The sequence below is a fragment of the Oryctolagus cuniculus genome, chromosome 11, assembly GCF_964237555.1.
Source record: "Oryctolagus cuniculus chromosome 11, mOryCun1.1, whole genome shotgun sequence".
NCBI classification, from domain to species: Eukaryota; Metazoa; Chordata; class Mammalia; order Lagomorpha; family Leporidae; genus Oryctolagus; species Oryctolagus cuniculus.
Window position 1 is genome coordinate 52,667,564 of NC_091442.1, and position 12,387 is coordinate 52,679,950.

At 52.2% G+C, this 12,387-nt stretch overlaps 1 long non-coding RNA gene across 2 annotated transcripts; it reads right to left on the minus strand.

The window, feature by feature from the left end:
• LOC108176638 (uncharacterized) lies at positions 1–5,091 on the minus strand. 2 transcript variants are annotated; one of them, XR_011380044.1, is made up of 3 exons: positions 4,873–5,086; positions 566–882; positions 1–112 (listed from the first exon to the last, which is right to left on the minus strand). It is a non-coding gene; the product is annotated as an uncharacterized lncRNA (long non-coding RNA). The 2 variants fall into 2 exon arrangements; XR_007919446.2 differs by lacking the exon at positions 1–112 and adding an exon at positions 144–423 and having other exon boundaries at positions 4,873–5,091.
• Positions 5,092–12,387: the final 7,296 nt, after the last annotated feature.

The following is a 12,387-nucleotide window of genomic DNA, read 5'->3' on the forward strand; positions in this document are numbered from 1 at the left end:
CTCTGTAACTCTGCCTATCAAATAAATCTTAAAATAAATAAGTAAAACTAACCTGCAGAAAGAGATAGAGGAAATAGGTAGGGAGAGACATGATCTGTTTTTCTTCTCAGGGCTGCAAAAAAAAAAAAAAAAGGGTCAGAGAATTATTGTGAAAAATATTAGAGCACCGTTTATTTCACTCCCACCGCTTACTTGGGCTTTGAATCCTACAGTATTGAAAGTAAGGAAGCTCAGTGGCACTGAGAATGCCAGGGGGCACTTAAGGAAGAGGTTGGAGGCAAAGGAAGGGCCGCCTGACAGCTGCTAAGGCTGCAGCATCAGAGGCTGGATGGATCCCAAGGGCGTAATGGCGAGGTCACCCTCATCTCTCTTCTCTCTGCTCTTGGCAGCAGCCAGTCCCGCCCGAAGAGCAATCTGTCAAATCTAATTAGAGGAGAAGAAAGTGAACAATGGGTACCCAGCCCTGCAATGACAGCCCAGTTAATGGGGTGGTGGAAGCCTGGGAGAGCCGGGGGCTTTGTGTGCTTGGAGTGAGCTCCTGCAAAGGGATTCCATCTGAACCCACCTGCAGAACCTCTCCACCAGCATCCTGCTCCACTTCACTGGAACCCTGCCGGCTCTCGTGCTCTTTCAACAGTCGCTCCCACATCCGGCGAAAGCAAAGGAGACCCTGGCTCTGTTTCAGAGGTGAGACCGTGATGGAAAATAGTTGTATCCCGCGTGGCTTGGACACGGTGCTGTGAGCATGGCACTGGCATTCATGAATGTGTTCGTATTTCCTTTTGTTTTCAATTATATTGAGGGCACTATGGTTTCTCTTATTGTTCCTGCAGTCCTTCTGAATAAGGGCGTGGAATTTGATTCTTGACACTTCAGGAGGGCCTAAAATTGTATTAGGACCACAAAAAAACACATTTTTAAGATGCCAGACCAATTGTGATTATATTTTTGACTGATACTTTAAGTGGCCTGATTTGGGTATTTTAGTTCTTGCGTCAAAAGTGGAGCTCATAGAGAAAGGGTATTATTTTTAGAAATGAATCATGTCAGTGTATTTCTTACAGTAAATACATGAGTGCACATTATTGAAGTTTAAAAACCATGCGTCGGCAGCAAGTCTCAAATAACGAAGGCCTATCTGCTATTAGCAGATAGCAAAGACCGCCTGCCAGCTTATCAACTTAGCTCTCCCTCCCTGTGGCACATTTCAGACATCCTAAAGACAAATGATTCCATGCAGCTCAGGGGGAGAGAGGATGGGAAGAGAGTGGCACGGGCAGAGTCTGCATCCCCGCATCACGTCTGCCCCCACCGCACCCAGCTCCCTGTAAGGCATGGGACCATTCTCTCCACTAAGCCTGAGAGACTAACCTGAGGTTACAGGAAGAGGCAGCTGTGTCTTGAATCCAGGCTGTTGGTACCAACTCTAGGGCATGTCTCAAGACTGTCTTTGTGTCGGAGGCCAGAGAGGGTCAGTTTTCAAAAGCCCTAGATTGACATGTCCGCCTGAGGACTCTCTTCCTAACCGATCCGCACTAGACTTTGCTGGGTGCATTAGTGCTGCTTGCCTTACTGCACGTTGCTCGTCTCATTTATTTTCCAGCAGGGCCACCTATTCCTTTTCTGCCCTTTATCTTTCTCTTTTCCATGCCTATGATATGAATAAATTATCTTGCAAAAAGACAAAGGACAAGTCTGCCAGTAACACCCACTTCATGCCAGAGAAAGCACCACTCCCAATGTAAGGCATAATCAACTGTTTACCTCCTGGGTTTGCAGATGTGTGAGTGTGTGTCTGTGTGTGCATGCAAATCACATCACTTTCGTGTGTCTTATTAAAACACAGATGCTGCCATGCTGTACTTCATGCTCTCAACTTGCTCTTAAAAAAAAAAAAAAAAAAAACTGTCTTTTTTCGGCATTGAATTTAAATCTGATTCATTCTTCTGAACTGTTCCGTAGCCTTCCACGCATAGTTACTTTTCACTGTTTTCTCCCTACCTTGCCTGTGCATTGGAAGTTTTTTAATGGCACAGCAAGTCCACATGCAACCATATTTGTGTCTCTGGGGCAGGGGAAAAAAAGAATCCAGGCACAGCGGGTGGCTGACTGGAGGATACTGAGCACATGGAAGGAAGGAAGGGAGGGAGGGAGGGAAGGCAGGCGGGCAGAGTGCCCACACCAGCAAGTGAGGGCAGGCCAGCTTTCAGAAGCTGTCAGCTCTCCGCCTCTGGGTATTCTAGCATTTACTTTTTGTTTGTTTGTTTGTTTACCCTACTCTTCCACAGACTTGTCTTCACAATACTCAAAGTTAACAGTGACGTACTACCCAGGGCACAGGGCGGGGTACTCAGTGACACAGCACACAGAACAGGAAACCCAGGCACACCAGCTATGTAGGTTCTGATCTGTGCTTGCGCCAATGCCACTTTAGAGGCTTGAGAAGGGTTGGCTAATCCTCACACGAGGAGCCACGCGTGGTGGCACTGCTGGGTGTTCTGTGCACAGGAGCCCGGGAGCCACTCCCAAATCCTCCTGCGGCTAACTGATCCAGCGTGACTGGGGTGACGTTGCGCCCCGTGTAGGATAAGGGTGACAGTAACAATGGCAGTGGTCCGCAGCCTGCGGGCCCAGTGAGGCTGACACCAGATGTTGCAGGTGGAGTATTCAGAGTGGGATTGTCAGCTGCTGTCATCACCGGTCAGAGACGTTGGCAACACCCTGGCTGCTGGCTTCTGTCTCTAAAGGATCACTATCGAACTGACCATCAAGCAGGCCTGGCCTCAGGGTCCCAGCACAGCCATTCCTCTCGTGTGTGTGTGTGTGTGTGTGTGTGTGTGTTAAAGCAAGGAGCAAGGAGTTTGAAATACCCACTGCATAGTCACCCTGCTGGGCATGGGTGAACACAGGGACTTGCAAAGCAGACCCCTTGCCCTCCCAGTGCCTGTAATTAATTCTTTTTGCTCAAACCTCCTCCATACAGGAGGCAGCACAGGAGCCCCGTGCACCGTCCCTGGCCAGAACCCACTGAGTGTGCCGGCTGGGTGTCCTACACAGGCCCAGGAGGATGAATGTGTGTGCCCAGCGGCCATTCTGTCAAGCCTGTCCGTTCATTACAAGGGCATCTGCAATCCCTTCCACGCCTTGGTGCCTCGGTGTCAGTATCGGGCTTCAGAACGGCCCGAAGCCGGCCTGGGCCTGGGCAGGAGGAAGCACGAGGGTCACCCCTCGCCCGAAAGCGCTCAGGCCACGCTGGCTTCCCGGTGCGGGGCGCCCGCACTTCCTCCTAGGTCAGCCGCAAAGAATGAGGGGGAGAGAAATCGTTAAACATAACTTTCTTAGAGAAAAAGCAGAAAGGGGTGGGGGGCGAGCACCCTGGGAGGGAATGCCTCCAAGGGCTGAGCGCTGACTCCCCCGGGAAGGAAACCTGCGGTGTTTCCAATATGCCCATCCAGGTCCTCCTCGGTCCGCAAGGCCGAAACCCGCGTGGTGGGCTCGCTTCCGCGGTGGGGATTCTAACCGAACATAAAAGGCCACCGCAGCTGTCAGGCTCTGCACTCTTTGTCTTAGTTCGGTGCTTAAATCAGGGATAAGCCATTGTGAGTGGTGGTTTTTTTTTTTTTTTCCTCTTTTCTTTTAAAGGGACCAAGTTGAATCGTTTTTAGGAGAAAAATGTCATTTATAATGTAAACAGGCTACATATCTCAGATGGTTCCTTAGCAAAACCTGCAAAATCACAGACTTAAATGCAAGGTGCACCCTGTGGCCAGTACAATTCACAGCAGTGTCCATGGCACCTCTTTCTGCGGGTGGTCTTTTTATTTATTTTATTTTCATAAAGAGGGGCGCAGTTCTGTAATCCCTGTCTAGAAGTCCAGGACAAAAACTCACATTAGAATTCTTTAAAAAATATATCGGAAATACCTGAAATATTGTATCCCTTAAATATCTTTTAAAAATGACAAGGAATGGAAAAAAAAAAAAGGACTCTCAAAATAGTTTGACCCTGGATCCCACAGTCAGAGTTCCTAGCTCCATAAATACGCCGTCCAAAGCATTATTGGCGATGAATTTATTTTGCTCCCCGCGGGAGGGGAAAGGGAAAGCAGCTGGCGTCTGGGACTGGAGCCCCATCTTCCAAGGCAGAACAAAGAGCCAGCAGGCAGCTCGCGCCCCCACCCCAGAAGGGCCGGGCTTGGGCCGGGCCGGGGCGGCTCCCGCTGGCCTGGGCAGACGTGTGCAGATAAACAAGGGCAGAGATCTCGCTGATTTCGCGAGGTCACTGCGGAACCACGGCTGCCGTGTCCCGAAAACAACGCGGAGACGGTGAGGGCTCCGGCCCTGGCAGCCACTGCTGAGACCCCACCCTCCCCCTTCTCCCTGGCCCCGGCTGCTTCCCCGCGAAAGCGTGCGGGCTTATGGGAGGTGCGAGTCTGCGGGCCCACATGGCTTCACCCTATCGCCAGGACAGATGCGGGAACGGCGCTCACACTCGCATCGACCCCCACCACCCCCACCCCGGGCGCCGTTGAAGGCCGGGCCTCGCGGGCGAGAACTCCGCAGCAGGGCGCAGGCGCGGGTTTCTCAGCAGGGCGCAGGCGCAAGGGCGGGCGCGAGCGCAGAGCCGCGCAGGCGCAGGGGCGCGGTGGCGCCACCGCGCTGCCCCAGTGGACTGCAGCAACGCGCGCTGGGCCGAGCGCCGCCGAGGCTCCCGGCAAATGAGCGAGGAGGAAAAGGAAGTGGGGAGAGGAGGAGGGCCTTCCCGCAAGCCTGGAATACGAATGAAGGCCGGGGTTGGAAGCGGCGGCGCAGCCCCCAGCCCCGTTGTTGTCACGATCCGCTTTCGCATGACGCCTGGGGACTCGCATTTACCTCAGGATGGAGTAAACCAGAGAGGGCTCCCACAGCCCTCCATTTTCCATCTGCCTTCGGGATCGCCTTAAATAACGTTACCCAAAAGGCCAGACCTGCCCTTTAGCGTGGGGGAGGCTTTGGAAGCCGTTCTGCCCGCCAGAGGCCCCGGCGGGCGCGTAGGCTTCTCCCGACGGAAGCGCGGGGCCGCGTGGAGCCCGCGCCCTCTCCACTCTACCCGCCTCGGCGGCAGGCGGCGGTGTCGCCGCGTCCTCCCTTGGCCCCCGAACCCCTCCCTAACAACAAATGCCGCGGGACTGTTTGCAGAAAGAGTTGGAAACCCGCACGTTTGGGGTTGCGTCCTGATAGTCAAACAGCTGACGTTCATTCCGATGTGTCCCCGTAAAAAGGTCTCTGGCACGACAAAGAAGGCCAGATGATACTGAAAATGGGACCACTATTAAAAAAAAAAAAAAAAAAAGACAAATCCCCCCCTTGACTGCCCCCCCCCCGAGTCTTCTACCGGGCGTGGACCGCGGCTCGCGAAAATTCAGCTGCGGCGCCATCTGCTGGCCGCGCCGCGCCGCTACCGGGCCCCGCCGGGGGAGGCGGTGGCGGGGCTGCGGCGAAGGCCCGGCTTGGGGCCCAGCACTGGCCCTCGCTCTAACGTAGCCCCGCTCACGCCCTCTGCGTGTCGGAAATGGGTCCCGGCCGACCCTCCCCAGGAGAACGGGCTTGGTGTGCTGGGGTCGCCAGGCCTGGAGGCGGCGGCGCTTGTGCCGCGTTGGGGGTGGGGAGTAGGGGTGGGGGTCCTAGGGCCACCGGGGAGGGTCACCCGCCGGGGGCTCGGGCGCAGGCCGGAAGTGGGGACTGCCCGCAGAGGGTCGTCGGGGGCTGTTGTGCTCCTGTGATTTTACCAGGCGTAGGTGTAGTGGGTGACAGAAATGACATTAATTTGGGAGTTGCCGGTTATTCAAGTGCCACCTCGCCGAGGCTTTGATCTAAAACCCTCCAAGCCCGCCCCCCCACTCCCCCCCCCCAAACCTTCAGGCCGTTCTGATGCTCCTGCCGCTTTTTCTGTTGGCGCTGCCCACCCCAGGGCCGAAAGCCCTGTGCGCACTGCACCTGCCTGGACAAAAGCGCGCATTCACCATTGTTGCAAACCTTGTGAAAGTTCATAATCAAGACTGGGCTCTGGGCAGAGTGGAATCTGAGAGATTGCAGTTGGGGAAAAAAAAATGTGGTCTCCCTGATAAGAGCCGTTTGTTGTTATCAGGCTGGTGATAAGCCACTGGGGTGGCTACTGCATCACAAAGCCAGGTCTTTGTGTTAAGGGACTGCATTCTTGGAAAAGCAGCTTTCCCAGCTGAGTGGTCCTGCAGAGCCCGGGGCGGGGCGTGTGGTGGCTTCCTGGGCCGGCCTTTGGGTGTGGTCTGTGGGATTCAGGAGACCCCCCCCCCCCCCCGCCCAGAGACCTGGGGTGTGTGTGTGTGTGTGTGTGTGTGTGTGTGTCAGGAATTTGGTTAGAAAGCAAAGAGAACGTGAACCAACCCTGCGGCGATGGCGGGTTAGGTGGCACTGGAGAGCTAGAAGTTTGTGTTGGCACTGGACAAAGAGTTAACAGGGGGGTTCCAGGCGGTGACCAGTATGGGAAACAGATAATGGTTGACATTGCATGTAGCGGATCTCACGGCCAGTGAGTTTTATAGAAGGAAGTAGCTGGACTGAAAAACAAAAAGCCAGCACGCATCTGGGCATTAGGAAGCTGGTGGAGCATCTCAGTGGAGGTGCTGCAGCCCCAGGATAGTGCAGAGGGCAGAGGCGCAACACAAGTGGCCCAGACTCCCTGAGCAGCCCTCACTGCCTCCTCTAAATGCAGCACCAGGCAGGCCCTTGAAATCAAATGTTCTCCTCTCCGGTTCTCCTTATTTCATTAACTTACTTGTTTCGCTGGTGCCTCCGCCCTCAGACTAGGGCCCTGCACGCAAGCCACCTGGCATGTTCCTCAGGTGTCCCTAGAGCATTCCCTGTGCTGTTTCTGGGGAACCTGACCTCCTTCCGAGGGCCGCCGGTTTCCCCAGCAACAGCGCAGGGCTCAAGGCTCCCGTCCTTAGCTTTGGCTAAAAGCAAGAGGAAAATTCCCTGGAGGTGACCTCTCGCCTGACCTCCAGCTTGGCATCTGGTCAGAGTTTCAGGCTGGGCTGTAGGGTTAAGGGTGTCCCTCATGGTTAATTTCCTGAGTCCACAGAGCAATTGCCTTAACAATATCAACTCACTCATTTAAAAAGAAAAAGATTGACTTATTTATTTGAAAGAGTTACAGAGACAGGGAGGAAGAGATCTTGCATCTGCTGGTTTACTCCCCAAATGGCTGCAATGGCCTGGGCCAAAACCAAGAACCAGGAGTTTCTTCTGGGTCTCCCATGTGGGTGCAGGGGCCCAAGCCTTTGGGCCATCTTCCATTGCTTTTCCAGGCCCTTAGCAGAGAGCTGGATCAGAAGTGGAGCAGCAGGACTCGAACCGGCGACGACCGTGTGGGAAGCTGGCATCTCAGGCAGCGACTTTATCTGCTGCGCCACAACACCGGCCCCCAACTCATTCATTTTTGTTCTCTCAGCATGGATCAGCCCCCTTCTCTGCCAACAAAAAGATTCCTCGGAGGGTCTTAGCTTTTGAGCTGTTTCCCCTCTGGCGGGAGACATCCTTGATTTCCAGGTGCTGAGAGTTGGCAGCCATGTGCAGCCCGCCCTGGCCCGGCTCTGAAAGTACAGCATCCTCACCACTGCGTGTCTGTCCGGCTCCCTAACTGTCTCCTCCCTTCTGTGAATATGGCCAAGGCTGCTGTGTTCATTTTGCACCCCCAGTGCCTTACTGGTGCCCCACAGCTAGCAGGTGTGAGCTAGGAGTTCCACAGCAATGAAGCGGAAGAGGGGTATTTCCGATGGAGGAACCAACGCAAGTCCAAAAAAGCAAAGGTGGAGATGTGGAGGGGTGCCTGGCGCCAGCAAGAGGTGGTTCGGTGAGCTGGGAGCTCCAACGCAAAGTCCTGGAGATCCCTAGTGTGTTGAGTGTTGGCCAAGGGCTCTACATATGTCCTCGTCGCGAGCTTGGCAACCCAGATCTGGGGAACTCCACTTGCAAAAAAGTTCACTTAAATGGCAAAACCAATCCCTGTTGCCAAACCAGGCAAAAAAGACATTTTCTATCTGAAAAAGTTTAGCTTTGTTTTTTCCAACAGGAAGCCCCCTATCTCACTTGAAGATTTCTTCTGTTTTATTTTTGTTTAAGATTTATTTACTTGAAAATCAAGAGTTATAGAGAGAAGGGGAGAGGGGAAGGGAGGGAGAGAGAGATAAATAGGCCTTCTATCTGCCGGCTTACTCTCCAAATGACCACGATGGCCAGGGCTGGGCCAGGCCAAAGCCAGGAGCCTGGAACTCCATCTGGGTCTCCCACGTGGGTGGGTACAGGGGCCCAAGGACTTGGACCATCTTCCACTGCCATCCCAGGTGCATTAGCAGGGAGCTGCATGGGAATGGAGCAGCCAGGACCCAGCCTGCACTCATACTGGATGCTGGTGTGGCTGTTGGTGGCCTGGCCCCTCATTGTGACTTGTGGCTGTAAACTGGCCCAGGCACGGAGCACTGCTGTGACTGTCACATGGCCCTGCAGCATTTCTTACGTGTCTCTCCAGACACTGTCCCCCAGGCACAGGTGCATTCTTAGATCATTACTGCTTGTAGACAGAGGGCCTGGTGCAGTTCAGGGTGGCAGAGGGGTTTCTTTCTGTCGGGAAGGCTGTGAGCCGTTGGGAAAGGCAGGCTGGGGAGAGAAGCCAGCTGTGGCAAGTGGGCCTCAGGCAGGTGACTTTCAGGAGAGGGGACATTTGGTAGCCCCTCAACATTGTGTTGGAGACTGTGATTTTATTTATTATTTTAAAATAATAAATCTGCCGGCTCTGTGGAATAGCAGGTAAAGCTACCGCCTGCACTGCCGGCATCGCATATGGGTGCTGGTTTGAGACCGGGCTGCCCCACTTCTGATCCAGCTCCCTGCTAATGGCCTGGGAAAGCAGTAGAAGGTGGCCCAAGTCCTTGGGCCATGTACCCTTGTGGGAGACCTGGAAGAAGCTCCAGGCTCCTTGCTTTTTATCTGGCCATTTGGGGAGTGAACTAGTGGATGGAAGATCTCTCTGTCTCTGCCTCTATAACTCTGCCTTTCAAATAAATAAATAAATCTTTTTTAAAAGGTATATTTATTCATTTGAAAGGCAGAGTGACAGAGAGGTCTTCTAGTTGCTGGTTTGCTCCCCAAATGCCTGCAATAGCTAGGGCTAGGCCAGGCTGAAGCCAGGAGCCAGGAACTCCAACCAGGTCTCCCATGTAGGTGGCAGGAATCCAAGTTCTTGGGCTGTCTTCTACTTCCTCCCAGGTGCATAAGCAGGGAGCTGGATCAGAAGCACAGGGTACCCAGGACTCAAGCCAGGCACTCTGATATGGGATGTAGTGTCCAAAGTAGCAGCTTAACCCACTGCACCACAACACCTGCCTTGAAGACTGTGGTTTTGAACCTGGATTTTGTCCTATAGACAATACTCAGCAAGTGCAGAGAAAAAACTGTCACAAATTCTATTTATACTTTGTTAGGTCATCTTCATATAAACTTTGTATTTTGGTACATGCTTATGATGGACATAAAATAGGAGCATAATGCTAGATAGACAATTTTTAAGTAAACTGTATATATGCATATATGTGTGTATATTTTATATATAAGAGGATGTATAACATACAAACAAGCACATGCAATCAAACAAATTTGGGGGTAACTCACTTTTAGGGACACTGGGGAATCCTAGAAAGTTTCTAAGAGAGTGAAGAAAACTGATTTTTTTAAAAAAGATTTCTTTATTTATTTGAGAGACAGAGTTACAGAGAAAGAAAAAGAGAGAGAGAGAGAGGGAGAGGGAGAGGGAGAGAGAGGTCTTCCATCCACAGGTTCACTCCACACAAATGGCCACAACAGCTGGAGCTGGGCCAATCCGAAGCCAGGAGCTGGAGCCAGGAGCCAGGAGCTTGTACCTGGTCTCCTACGTGGTTACAGGGGCCCAAGAACTTGGGCCATCTTCTACTGCTTTCCCAGGCCATAGCAGAGAGCTGGATTGGAAGTGGAGCAGCCAGGACTCGAACAGGTGGCCATACAGGATGCTGGCCCCACAGGCAAAGGCTTAGCCTACTATGCCACAATGACAGCCCTGAAAATTGATTATTGACAGGAAGTGATGGTGAGGAACAGTAGCAGGACAATGCCAGGCATCATGGAGGACACACAGAAGAGTCACACCTGCCTGCAGAGAGCTGGGTGTCTGAGGGCAGGCATTTTACCTCGCCGTGAGGATGGCAGGAGGGACACTCACATCCTGTGTCAGAGTGAATCACATCCCGTGTCAAGTGAGGCTTGAATCCTGGCTCTGTTCCCGATTCCAGGTTCCTGCTCTTGGGCACCCTGGGAAGCAGCAGGTGACGTCTCAAGCAGTTGCAGCCCTGCTGCCAGTGGAAGGGAGCTCTTTCTGTCTGTCTCTCTCAAATATATAAAATGTTTTAAAAAGAGCTGCCAGGGCCCGGCAATGTGGCATAGTGGGTAAAGCTGCCGCCTGTAGTGCCTGCATCCCATATGGGTGCTGGTTCGAGTCCTAACTGCTGCACTTCCGATCCAGCTCTCTGCTATGGCCTGGGAAAGCAGTAGAAGATGGCCCAAGTGCTTGGGCCCCTGCACCCATGTGGGAGACCCAGAAGAAGCTCCTGGCTCCTGGCTTCAGATGGGCGCAGCTCAGCTAATTGGGAAGCTAATTGAGGCTAACTGGGGAATGAACCAGTGGATGGAAGACCTTTCTCTCTCTCAGCCTCTCCTTCTCTCTCTGTGTAACTGACTTTCAAATAAAGAAATAAATCTTTTTTTTTTTTTTTAAAGAGCTGCCAGTTTGACTTACATGAGGAAAAAGTGGTAACAATAATGAATGACAAAAACTGCCTGGTTGATTAGAGAAAGGACAAAGAAGAAGAAATTTAAGAGTCGTTAGAAAGAGCAGATTTTTTTAATCCTATCTTCAAACATGCATTGCCTGCAGAAAGAGATGAATTTTCAACAAAGCCGTAAATGCAACTCCAAAGGCCTCCCCATACTATTTTCATTTCAAATTCCAAACATTCTTTTCAAAGTCATGTTCCTTCTTCCCCCATCTCTCACCACCAGACTGATGTTTAGCTTCTGATTTAGGGGTCCACGCCCTTCAGCTCTCAGAATAAACACCTAAAAATATCCAAGTGTGTGATTAAGAAGCATCTGCATGTACAGTCCTGGCCTTTCAGAACATATCCACATAATCATGATTAAAATGTCCAAGTTTGAAAAGGGAGGGGCGCCGCTGGCATTGTGGTGCAGTGGGTAAAACCACCACCTACAGTGCTGGCATCCCATAGGGGCGCCAGTTCAACTCCCAGCTGCTCCACTTCCCATCCAGCTCCCTGCTGATGTGTCTAGGAAAGCAGTGGAAGATGACCCAAGTGCCTGGGTTCCTGCCCCCATGTGGGAAGACCCAGAAGAAGCTCTGGGCTCCTGGCTTTGGCCTGGTACAGCCCGAGCCATTGCAGCCACTTACTTGGGGGGTAAACCAGGGAATGGAAGATCTCTCTCTCTCTTTCTCTCTCTCTCTCTGTAACCCTGCCTTTCAAACAAAATAAAAAATAAAAAAAGGAAGTTGGAAGTAGTTTCAGTAACTTCCCTATTTTTAAAATTCTATTCTAAACAAAATTTCCCAGCAAAGGGGATTTTTTTTAACGTTCCCAAACATAATAAAACACAATGATACCTTGTCCATCTGAGAGGCTTTCAGGATCTTAGCCCTGCATTCCCACTACTTATATCTCCGCTGTGTAAGGATGAAAGAGGGTTCCAGGTATCCCAGACTCTATACCTTGTGCAGGAGCACAGCCCTGTGCCCATGCTGTGCTGCAAAAGGCCCCAGCCAGCCAGCCACCAGCTCCTGAGATCCTGCCCCTGCCTTCTTTACAGGGACACTATGGGTATCATCTTAGCAGAAGAAAACCTGAGACTTGCAGGTGATATGTGTCCTTTCCAAGCGCACAATGATGAGGTGACCAAGCTGGAATTCAACCCAGGTCTGTCTTTTTTTTTTTTTTTTAAAGATATATTTATCTATTTGAAAGTCAGAGTTACACACAGAGAGAAGGAGAGGCAGAGAGAGAGAGAGGTCTTCCATCTGCTGGTTCACTCCCCAATTGGCTGCAATGGCCGGAGCTGCACTGATCTGAAGCCAGGAGCCAGGAGCTTCTTCTGGGTCTCCCACATGGGCGCAGGGGCCCAAGGACTTGGGCCATGGTCTACTGCTTTCCCAGGCCATAGCAGAGAGCTGAATCAGAAGTGGAGCAGCTGGATCTCAAACCGCTGCCCATATGGGATGCTGGTACTGCAGGCGGCAGCTTTACCCACTATGCCATAGCGCTGCCCCCCTCTCCC